Raw genomic sequence first — 12,716 nt, 5'->3', positions numbered from 1 at the left:
AAATATTCATCTGAAAAGTAACTAAAGCTGTCAAATAAATGTAGTGGAGTAGAAAGTACAATATTTCCCTCTGAGATGTAGAAAGTAGCTTCACATGGAAATACTACAGTAAAGTACTTCAAAGTTGTACTTAAGTACAGTATTTCAGTAACCGTACTTGGTTACTGCTACATTTTTAACTATGGAGATGAGTCATCATGTTTGTGTATGTGTATGCGGTCCGTACTATGGGTCTGTTGTTGATTGGTGGGTCGACCAGCAGCACCGGGGTCTGATTGACAGTTTGGTCTTTGGCTCCCTCAAGTGGTAAAAAATAGCAACTGCTTCAAATTTAAAGCAAAATGACTCATTTCAGAATTTGATCCATTTGGTCTGAAAACATTTGGAAAGTCTAGAAGAACCAAATAATTAACAGCAGCACCTAAGATTAAAAAAGACTTTGGTATACTGTGATTAAGGGAGGAGGAGGGGAAGGAGAAGAGAGGGGGGGTGGGTGGGATTGGGGGAGATGAAGCGGCAGGGAGAAGGTGGGAGAAGAGGGTGGCGTAGGACGGGACGGAGGGAGGTTTAGAAAGAACTTGTCTAACTACACTGGAGGTCTTTTTTGTTGCAATACTTTTCTTGAGAGGAAAATCCACACCAGAATATAGTCTATACACAAATGTTTTTCAAATTATTTTTTATTGTAGAATACAAACACCTTTCTCATTATTAAAAGAAAATGATCTGCAGCAGTCCATACAACCCAACAGCACTTCCCACAGGCATTCAGACTGGTTTCAACCCAATTTATATCCTTGTATTTATAATTTTATTCTGCACATTTATCTGTAGTCCCTTTTACATTACTCTGTTATGCTGCTATACACATAATACTTTGAACATGGCAAGTTTGCACAGTACACTCTTTTTGCACATGCTGTATTAACCTGTACCATCAGTATGCACATTTATTATTATGTTTATTGTATTTTTGTATTTAATTGCTGTTAAACTTATTAACCTGTGACATTCCAGATACTGTTGTTTTTATTTCTCCTTTTTAATATAAACAGCATTGCAGACTGCAAAACAATACATTTCATTGCATAGTGTAACGTGCTGCTCTGTGTGAATCTACTGTGAATATTTAATACCTTAGTTTATGATGTATCGTCTTACTCTGCAAGTTTCTTTAAATTACCACTTGTCTTAGAAACTAAAATTATCACCTGTATCTGCAGCATCTAAAATAAAACACAGATGAAGACTGAAGGCGCATTTTGAAAAGATCACTCGTCTGCCTCTGTGGTTTTCAACGTTTGACTTTAACCTCAACAGCCAACATACAAATATACAGGCATGGGAGGAAACACTTACGCTGCTATTTTGTCTGATGAAAGCTGCTACAGGTTTGCAGTTCTAAAGAAATCATTATTGTACGTGCCTATAAAACCTTCTGGTGCACAAGCTGCTATATGGCGACTGTGTCATCAAAAATAAGTCAATACTACCAACTGATAAACATAATAAGAAGTATACATATGAGAAATAAAATTAGAAATAAACAACACACCATCATGACGTGTATTTAAAGTGTGACCGTTCACCAGGAACAGAAGAGACAATGCATGTGAACAGCCTTCATGTTATCTCTGCTGGAGGAACATCAAACCCAAATATATCTATATCATGTTTTCTGCTCCATCATCTTCATCCTGTTCTTTGTGACCAAACTATCTTATAGTTCTTAAGATGGAGCATTATTAAGTCCAAAAGGCAGTTCTCTACTAATCCGTCTCCCTAATCCTGACCAGGTAGAAAGCATTTCTGAGGTCAAGTTTGGTGAAGATTGTGGCTCCTTGCAACAGTTCAAATGGAGAAGGGATTAAAGAGAGAGGACACCTGTTCTTAAAAGTGATCTTACCTCGGTAGGGATGAATAGGCTTGTCCTTCTTGTCCACAAAGTAGAAGCCTGCCAGCTGGGGAAGAAGATGGTCAGATAATCCCTGCAGCCAAAGAACTCTGGATGTAACTCTTCATGGCCTCCACCTCTGTTGCTGAGAGGGACTACCAACGCTCGTGGTAAATCCTACAGGAAAAGATCAATAGTGCAATTGTAGGGACGATGCTGTGGCGTAGCAGTGACTTGGGCCTTGTTGAAGACTTCTGAGAGATCCAGGTAAACAGGAGGGACAGAGGATAGATCTGGGAACTTGGAAAGAGATTCAGTTAGGTTTCTCCAAATCAAAATAAGCCCTGCTGACTGTGTGTGGATTGTGTTTCTCCAACCATGGATATCCCAGAATGAGAGTTATCTGTGGTGAGTAGATGAGGTTGAAAGAAATGTGTTCAGAGTGACCTGATAACAGCAGACCCACAGGCTTGGTGTGACGGATTTTATTTGCATTGAAAGTGGCCAGTTTTGTAAGGAAGTATGCTCTGTGTCTTCATTATTGCATATTTGGTAATGCAGTTATCGTAAAGTAACGAAAAGTAATCAAGTTACATTGCTTTAATATTGTGGTACTTGGATTATGTTACTGACCACATTTTTTAACAGGTAACTAGTATCTGTATATGAATACAATTTTAAAGTAACCCTCCCAACCCCGAGTGCAAGGCAGTGAGTGTTTGTAAAAAAAAACTTCCATAAATGGACAAAAAAGTTTAGTTGTTTTTTAACAAAACTTGTGTGTCACACTGAACGGGTGAATATTTAATACCTTAGTTTATACCCAGACTTACTGTCTTACTCTGTACGTTTCTTTGAATTATGTGCATATGTCTTAGAAACTAAAATTATCACCTGTATCTGCAGCATCTAAAATAAAACACAGATGAAGACTGATGAAGCATTTTGAAAAGATGACACGTCTGCCTCTGTGGTTTTCAACGTTTGACTTTAACCTCAACAGCCAACATACAAATATACAGGCATGGGAGGAAACACTTACATTGCTATTTTGTCTGATGGAAGCTGCTACAGGTTTGCAGTTCTAAAAAAAATCTTTATCACATGTGCTTATAAAACTTTCTGGTGCACAAGCTGCTATATGGCGACAGGCTCATCAAAAATCAGTCAATGCTACCAACTGATAAACATGATAAGAAGTATACAAGTATGAAATAAAATTAAAAATAAACAACACACCATCATGATGTGTATTTAAAGTGTGATGGTTCACCAGGAACAGAAGAGACAATGCATGCTAACAGCCTTCATGTTATCTCTGCTGGAGGAATGTCAAACCCAAATCACTATTTCATGTTTTCTGCTCCATCATCTTTGTGAACAAACTATCGTACAAGATAGTGAGAAGATATGAGTTAATTCAATGTAACTTTGAGTTTCCCACAGTGAAGTAGTCCAACCAGCAGCAGCAGCAGAGCCATCAGTCCAATGGTGAACACAGTCCTTAAGATGAGGTAAATATGACAGGTGTGATGGGAGGTCTGAGTTTCTTTGTGACATGCGAAGAGTATAAGAAAAAAAAGGATGAGACGTAATCGATCCCAAGAGGGGAATTTCACGTTACAAGGACCATGTGATACATTAAACATTTATTTAATGGTTATCCTACTAACTGGGGTGCCCACAGACCCCAGAGGTCTAGTCTTTGTCATATATCTATGTTCTTTATTCTCACATACTGATGAGGTCATAATTTAGGCAAGATAAAAACATTTAGAAATGATTTAACGAGCTAATAGTAATACTATTTGCAAAATTAGTGGGCACATTCCCTCAAGTTTCAACCAAATAATAAATCATTTCTTCTCATAAGTAGGGTTACCATCATCATGTATAATCTACATGAATTCTAACACTCTTATGTCTCACCTCTGACAGCCAACCAGCTCTCTGGTGATGTTCCCACATCAGAGATGCTGCATTTGTAGAGTCCTTCATCAGACTTGGAAACACTGTTAATGGTCATCTCTGCTACAGGACTGCTCTGCATGAAGACTCCATCTTTGTAGAAATCAGCTTGGAGGTTGGTGGAGTTTTCCTTATTTCTGCAGCGTAGAGTCACATCGTCTCCCTCCGTCACAGGACGAACAGGACTCTCCAGGATCACAGAACCAGCTGATATAACATATTGAGAAAATGTTACAAATATGTTATATGCACACACTGTTACAGTCATACAGTAGAAAATTGTAAAAAGATTTAGACATAACACAGCAGAAAGCACACACACATGTATTTGTGTATGTGTGTATGTATGTGTATACACGTGTGTGTGTGTGTGTGTATATATATATATATATAAAATGTATACACGTATATATTAACTAAACTACTTTTTCAACAAATGTTACATCATTATGTATAATCTACATGAATTCTGGCCATATAACCAGGAAAATATAATCAATATTTTGTTTTGTAACACCCTTATGTCTCACCTCTGACAGACAACCAGCTCTCTGGTGATGTTCCCACATTAGAGATGCTGCACCTGTAGAGTCCTTCATCAGACTTGGAAACACTGTTAATGGTCATCTCTGCTACAGGACTGCTCCGCATGAGGACTCCATCTTTGTAGAAATCAGCTCGGAGGTTGGTGGAGTTTTCCTTATCTATGCAGTGCAGAGTCACATCATCTCCTTCCATCACAGGACGAACAGGACTCTCCAGGATCACAGAACCAGCTGATACAACATATTGAAAAGAAGTTAGAAATATTTTAAATTTACAATGTTACAGTAACACAGTAGAAAACTGGGAAAAACTCAGAAATTATTTTATTTTCACCACAGACACATATTTTCAAACATAGAAATGTTCTGGTTTGACAGTGCTGAGCTATCTACTCACTTGATAAGGAGTGTTTTGGCAACATGGGGCATTTACGATGACTCATTGCTCATTTTCTATGGTTCTCTAAACATATACATTTAATAAAATTTACCAAATTTACAGTAACCTTGATGATCTTGAACATGTTGATCTGAGAACAAACAATTGTATACATTGTCATACTGGACATACTGGGTAACACAGATACTTAGTTCAAAATGGATATATTGCGGTATGAGAAACACAATGAACATACTGTACCAGTCACAATGATGTTGACACTGTTGGTTCTCTCTCCTCCATCAGTCTCACACCAATATTCTCCACTGTCTCCAGGATAGGCTCTAGCGAAGGTGCAGAAGGGCCCTGTTGGTTTCCTCTGAATTTGACATGCTGGTGTAAATTTCTCATTATTCCTGATCCCTCTGAACTGAATTGAGTCATCAATTCCACTACAGTCAAGAGAAATGGAGGCTAATTCAAAGTGCTGCAGTCTGTTTGGTGTGATAGGAAGAAAAACTGCATCTGAAACTGAGAGGAACATTTTTTTTTAAAGTGTCCCAAATTAAACATCCAGAACTGGATCAAAACAAATGATTGTAGGTGACAGAAACAGTTTAATTTGGGTTTCTTTTTAAGATACAGTCATGTTTTCACCAGCAACACAAATTAATTAACAATTGAGTCGTTGAAAAAATCTAAATTGTAGGAATTTTAGATTATTAAATTAAAGCAGGCAAAGAAACAACAAATAAAAAGAATATCTCTTGGATTTTGTATTTGTTACTTACAGTGTTGGGTGTACTGTACTGTAAAGTGATTACTGACTGTAGACATTACAAGCAAATGTAATGTGATTACAGTAACGCGTTACAGACCCATAGTGGTGCCCTGGCTCAGTGCAGACCCCAACCAAGCAGCCAAAGCTTGTGCATTGCTCGTTAATCTCCATCTTTCAGAAACAAACTCAGCAGTACCGATAATAGTGAACTGTCGTCAATAGACAGGAAAACTTTGGTGAGCTGTCTGGACTGGTGTTATGTTGGGATGGAAACGGCATCTAGTGCACCCATGTAGAGGCTCTTTAGCCCGGCTAGTCAAGTGCTGACTCCGAGGAGAAACAGGTTGTCTATATATTATTTTGAGGCGGTTATTATTTGTACAACATGGTGTTATAATGGTCAACACTCAAATTATTTTATCTGTTGATATAGTATTTTTACACAACATCACCGGCATTGCTAAGGAGTAACGCAGAAGTAATGTAACTAGTATTGTAATTACATAACTCATTACTTTTTTAAAAAGTAATGTGTAATACATTATATTTTTTGAGTAACTTCCCAAACACTGGTTACTTACCACTTTTCTGACTTTGTGTCCCCAGCTGAATGATTTGAAGAATCACTGGATAAAAAAAGGAACAGAGTTGTACATCAGAGATGCTTTGATGTGCAGGAACCTATACATATAAAACCTATAAAAGAGAAGAAACCATAACAAGTGAGTACTCACTCAGTCTGAAGGAGAGAGTTGTGACCCCCATGCTGTCTTGCTGCTGACTGTCTGAACATTAGACAATGCAGGTTAAATATAACGTAGTTCAGAACTTCCTCTTCCTGTGACAGTTGAGTTAGAGGAGTTAGAGTTGAGTTAGAGGCTCTCAGTCAAGAGGGGTCAACCATCTCTGACTTTGTGATTGGCTCAAGCAATCCTAGAGTTAGCGTAACCTTTACCCTGTAGACAGTGAAGATGTTCTTTTTTTAAAAACTTTTTTTGGCCCCTGCCACTTGAAGAGTCTCTGCACATCATGCTGCAAAAAACCTAGAAAGCAATCTGATCAGTATTCTCTAATGTAAATGCAAAATATTCAGTAAATTCAAATACTTTAATTATGTAAAAGTAACAGTACAACAGTACTACTTTGACAACTTGTGGCCACAAGATGTCCCTGTAGAGTGTGAGCCTGTCACATCAAAGAGTAAATAAGAGAAATGAGAATTGCATCTTCAATGCTTAAAAACGCATGAATTAGAGGAATTGTAGCTGTCACATTAAAATCTGCTGAATTCCAGAGATTTCAACTGTTTTACAAAGGAAATGGCTTGTTTCCTTCCCAATCACACTGTATATTATTATAATAATTATTTTGCAAGTGTAACTTGGTTGGCATCACTCAAAGACTTAAAAAATCTTCAGAAAATTGAAATACCAAGATACTTCACACATTGGCACAATCCAAAAAATTGAGCTGGATTATTTTTCAGATGCCATAAATGATGGTTATGGGCAATACGCATATATTGGGATTGTTACTGATGAACAGGTGTATTGTGCACTGGTCATGGAGTGGCACCTACCAACATAGCCATGATACTGCACCTTGATCTCATTGCAGTTACAGTTTCTGTTGCAGTAAGTAACTTACTTAGAGCTTGAACTGAAGTTACATCAGAACTTTTTCACCAGGGAGGCGTCCGGGAGGCATCCTGACTAGATGCCCGAGCCACCTCATCTGGCTCCTCTCGACGTGGAGGAGCAGCGGGTCTACTCCGAGCTCCCTCCGGATGACCGAGCTTTTCACCCAATCACTAAAGGAGAGCCCAGCCACCCTGCGTAGGAAACTCATTTCACCCGCTTGTACCTGCGATCTTGTTCTTTCGGTCACTACCCAGCTTTGCCTTTCGGATCGATTAGCGGACGGACCCTCCTCTCCAGCACCCCCGAATAGACCTTACCAGGGAGGCTGAGGAGTGTGATCCCCCTATAGTTGGAACACACCCTCCGGTCCCCCTTCTTAAAAACAGGGACCACCACCCTGGTCTGCCAATCCAGAGGCACTGCTCCCGATGCTGCAGAGTTGCGTCAACCACGTAATACATTTTGGGAGAAGTAATGAGTAACTATAAATAATTACCTTTTCAAAGTAACGTGCTCAACACTGCTCACCAATGGCAATATGCAGTCTGTGGTTTCATCCAGTTGTTAATTCGGAGTACACTGACAATGCTTGCCCCCTTGTCATGCAAACCACACTATCTTCACTCATCGACCATGACATGAAGGCATCTTTCAGACCTTGGGCAATGATGTTGCCTTTATGGTAATCTGGGAAGTATTAAGTTTGCAAACAGTAGCTCTTAAGTTGCCGTCGATGACATGCACCTCCAAGGAGAGGTATGGCTTGGATGTTCTGCTCAACCATAAATCCATCATTGTTGCAGTTTATTCATCAGAGTTTGGCGACATGAACCATGCAAGTTGGTCAGAGCAGTTTAGCTGAAATATTTCCAACTAGGCACTTTATATCTCAGGTCCACTAGTTGTTTAAAGTCATCTCTCTCCACCACCTGAATCGGCACCATTTCTTTGCTATATAATTGCTGATAGCATTTGTTATGTCTTGCCATCGGTTGCTTTTCTTGTCGTAAGGCACTTTTCTGCTGAATGAATCTGCTAAAGTTTGTTGAGTGTGTTGTGCAACAGGTACCTTAGCCGATTTAGCGTTTTCTTTTTTTTTTTAACAGCAACAGGTTTCTGACACATTTGTCTTTTGAGCAACATCTGTCTTTTTAAAACCAAACCACTTCCATGCAAATGAGGTAGATCCACGTCTTGCAACTAAATCATCTAAAATAGATTACGAGGCTGGAGGTGTTTGCATGATGAAGGGAACCTGCCACTGAGAGATCATGTGAACACAAAGGCCCACGAGTGATCATGTGACTGTGAATCTTGCTCTGCTGCACACACCTCTTGTTCAGTGAATGTGTAGGGTTTCAACGTGGGTTTTCAATTGTTTTTGTGAAGTCATTTAAATATTCAATAATGTAAATTTGCACGTTGTTAAAACAACAATCACAATATTATCGTGGATGATATATATCGCCCACCCCTATCACCAAGCCTCCTTTTATTTCAAAAAGTTTAGAAAAATATGTCTCAGTCCTTGTTCTTTTGGACCTTACTGCTGCCTTTGATACTGTCAACCATAGCATACTACACTGTAAACCCGAAAGTTCATTCTAATCAAACAGTTTGAGTTAATACCACTTTTAAAAATGAGTTTTATTGCATTACTTAAACAGTATGAGTATATAAAGAGTGTTTGAGACAGTCATTGAGTGTACTCATTTTTATAAGTTTAATAAACTTAAACTATCAATTTTTACATCAGGCCACATTGCTGCCCTGTTGTGATTGGCTCAAAACACAAAACAAGTCCGTACTTGTCCATCGGAGGTTACAGAGAAGTTGCCATTTTCGAATTTTATCCAATTTAATCTTTGCACTTTGCATGCTCCTCGGACGATACATGCTCTGCCTGCATTTTTCAGTTTTTTTCAAGTTTGGCTGCTGTAAAGAGGATGCCATTTTCTGCCTGAATGAGGTGAGTTGTTTTTTCTATTCAAGTACTACTAATTTGAAACTGGAACTTTTGTTTGAAACATGTAAATTTGAATGTGTGTAGAAATCAGGTAAATTTTAAACATTGGGCAATTGCAGCATTGTGTTTTTAGAGAAGTTCTCTCTACTTGTGTGTTCACTACATACAGTTCTGCAACAGTAGTGGAAAATTCAAATTATTCAACATATTTTTTTAAAAATGCCAACGTTTAGCATTAGCCTCATTTGCCATGCTATTTTTGTTTAAAGCCATACTAAAATGCTTTGGAAATGCAAGTCTTGTCTTATTTGTGTTACACACATCATTAGACAACATGTTCAGAGAGGTTTATTAGTGTAATAAGTAACTATGCCTGAATATCAAAGTTGAGCTCATTTTATATTTCTCAGGTGTACTTGGAGTTTAACAGGGTTGTTGGAAGAAATCTTAAAGAAGAGTTCTTTGGTGTTCTTGATGATTTGTGTCCAAGCTTGATGGAAATCTTCAAGAGGAAGACAGGTCGGATAGGCAAGCAGTTAGCTGACCTGCTACAACAGACAACGGTGGGTTGATATTTAGATTTTATCATGTAATGATATTGTTGTTTTGTATATATTGATGTTTAGTTCATCCATATTACAAACGCTAACTCTCCCACTTCTATATGAACAAATACACGGATATAAGATATATTTGTTTTTCATTTAATAGTGCATTATACCTCTTTGCAGAGCACTGACCCAACAGCAATTAGATGCCTTGTCCTGAGAGGACTTCCAGTCATTCTTGGGGATGATGCATCTATGTTCTTTAAGAGCAGTTTGGTGAGTAAAATTTTTTGATTGTTGTTTGAATCAGTTTTTCCATTCTCCTATGTTTTGTGGGGATGATGGGTTATGATAATTAATAATAGGCCACTAAAAATCTGGTCAAAAAAGTGCACCTGAAGAGAAATGAACCTTTCTCTATCTTTACCATTCACACATCACATTGTCCAATACAGCACCGACTGTCACAACATGGGATCTACACAACAACAGACACCTATACAGGACCACACAAAAATGCTTCTAACAGCTTGTCTATACAACATTATGGGGAAAAAAACCCACTGTGAATTACAAAAATCATAATGTTTGTGAAGACCATACAGCTGATTGTAGACAAATTGCTGTTAACCTGGATATCTTCTTTTTGTCTTGTTTCTCTCACCATAGGCTCTTAATGAGGGAGATTCCATAAACATTCCAGTGGGAATCCTCTGCTATGAGGACACCAGCGCTGCAAACCCAGCAAGCTCAGCATTGCCACAACTAAACCCCTCAAGAGTGGGGATCATCCTAGAGGGCAGCCTTGTCATGGATGTACTCACCAACCTACCTCAAGCAATGTGCCTCTTGTTTGGTTTTACCTATGCACTCCACCTGCAGTACCCAAAGTGCTTGAGAAACACTTTTACCTTCATCCAGCAGGTAATGCTAAATTTGGGTCGAAGTGAGCTACCTCCAAAGGTTCAAAAGCTGAAGAATGACCTTGCAGTGTAAGACACATTCACGTTCATGGCACAATTCTTCATGTTTGTGTCTAGATTGTTGCACAAATACATTGCAGTCACTAAAGCAAATATTCTTGTATTTTCTATGTGATAAATCTTGTACTGCATGTATCTACTGTTGTTTTTTACTGAAATAATTCTACAGAGGACACATGTTAGAAAGTTTCAGGTTTTTTTTCTAGCAACTAATGTCCTCACTTGTTCTTAATGTCTGCTTTGTTGTGTTAGGTTCTTTTTCAAACTTTAAAATTGTTCACAGAACAAGTAATTAAAAAACTGTGCTGTCATCGTATTTGGAAGGACATGGAAATCGTTTATAATTTAATACACATGTTCTATGTGCTGCAAGGTCCTGTTAGGTAATATCTGCAGAAAAAAGTAAAATATACTGTTGTAACTGTTGGCAAAAACCCATTTTGATAATTTTATGAAAACAAGGTCTAATTTTGGATTTGCACCTGTTATTTCACTCAGAGCATTGTTACATATCTGTTGCTTTGTTGTATATTTAAATAAAAAAAATAAAATGTACTGCTTTATGTGTTCATTGACAAAAGAAGAATTTAATTGGAATTTTCTTGTACCAAACATAATATTTTAATTTAATTAATGAATTCATATTTTAATAAAACTAGGATTTCAAGTATATTAAACTTATAATATTAAGTTTTGACTATACTACTTTTAAGTAGACTCCACAATTTTATTCTATTTTAAGATTGTTGATTACTTAAACCATTTAAGTGTACATAACTTAAAAACATAAATTCTGACTATTGTACATTTAAGTTGACTGTACTTAAACAAAATAATTTTCTCCACTTTTAATAACTCAAACCATTTGAGGCAATCACTTGACGCAAACGGTTTGAGTACAATCAACTTATCCGGGTTTACAGTGTATTAGGCAGGCTGAGGCACTGGGTAGGAATATCTGGCACAGCCATAGATTAGTTTTCCTTATATCTGTCAAAAATGTGGTTCTGTGCCTCCAATAATGGCCACATATGATCTTTTGCTTCTGTTAAGTATGTTGTCCCACAGCGGTGAGTTTTGGGACCAATTTTATTTTCCTTATATGTGCTCCCTTGGACTTATTATTAATAGACATGGTATTTCTTTTCATTGGTATATGTACATAGTAGGTGAATACTAACTGGCACTTACAGCAGGTAACATTATACTACAAAAGGCCTGGTTAGGTTTAGGCACAAAACACTTGGTAATATTAAGGAACACATCATGGTTTGGGTTAAAATGATCACTTGAAACATGATCAAACGTGGCAACCACTGGTTATGAATGCAGTGAAATTTGGTAAAAATGTCCAAAAGGAGGTGAAAGGTGGCCTTTTGCTTACAACTTGCAGGTTGCTAATTAACCGTTTGCACACATCAAGTGAAAAATCATCTTCTATTCATCTTATATTGACGTCATCTGAACTAAGTCACTTCAACTGGCATCCTGCATTTTGTAGTACCATTCCCACTCTTATTATGTGGACTTATTCATAGTGCTTGACACATTTTTTAAAAAGACACTTCCTTCATACCACTGTTGGATGGCATCTGTAACTCAAAGGGTGGATGGTGGATGCCCTTCTGAACCTACTAGTAGGTTTAGTAGCCTCATATCTATGAGTCTGATAACCACTGATAACACGTATACCTCATCTTAGAAAAGAAGAGCTAAATCACCATATAATGTTTAATGTTTATTTATGTATCACATGCTTTGGCTTTCTTATCAATGTGATTCTAATGGTAACCTTGTTGCTGTTGTTCCACACTTGAACAACACAATAGCAGGAAAAACACTGAATGGCCAAACTTGGAAGTCAAAGAGAAGTAAAGCATGGCTGTTGCGGTCTTGTTTAAAGTACACACTCAATCCAATGCATAACGAATCAGTAGCTGATAAGCCAGGGCAATTTAGGTCTGGAGCCTGTCAGTGATTTACAGACTTTAATTGTGCAGCCTGATGAAAAA

The 12,716-nt window shown here is 37.8% G+C and overlaps 1 protein-coding gene and 1 long non-coding RNA gene across 2 annotated transcripts in view; both read left to right on the top strand.

Annotated features, from left to right (window-relative positions):
• The window catches only part of LOC128384063 (uncharacterized), a 111,380-nt gene that overhangs the window by 18,474 nt on the left and 80,190 nt on the right, over nt 1-12,716 (top strand). The gene's annotated exons all lie outside the window — the stretch shown is intronic.
• Nucleotides 9,704-10,613, top strand: LOC128384206 (uncharacterized). The gene is made up of 3 exons (XR_008324080.1): nt 9,704-9,736; nt 9,905-9,997; nt 10,391-10,613. It is a non-coding gene; the product is annotated as an uncharacterized LOC128384206 (long non-coding RNA).

Source organism: Scomber japonicus, chromosome 22 (assembly GCF_027409825.1).
Source record: "Scomber japonicus isolate fScoJap1 chromosome 22, fScoJap1.pri, whole genome shotgun sequence".
In the NCBI taxonomy this organism is placed as follows: domain Eukaryota; kingdom Metazoa; phylum Chordata; class Actinopteri; order Scombriformes; family Scombridae; genus Scomber; species Scomber japonicus.
Note: the sequence above shows the minus strand (reverse complement) of the source record. Positions and strands in the feature narration are given on the sequence as shown.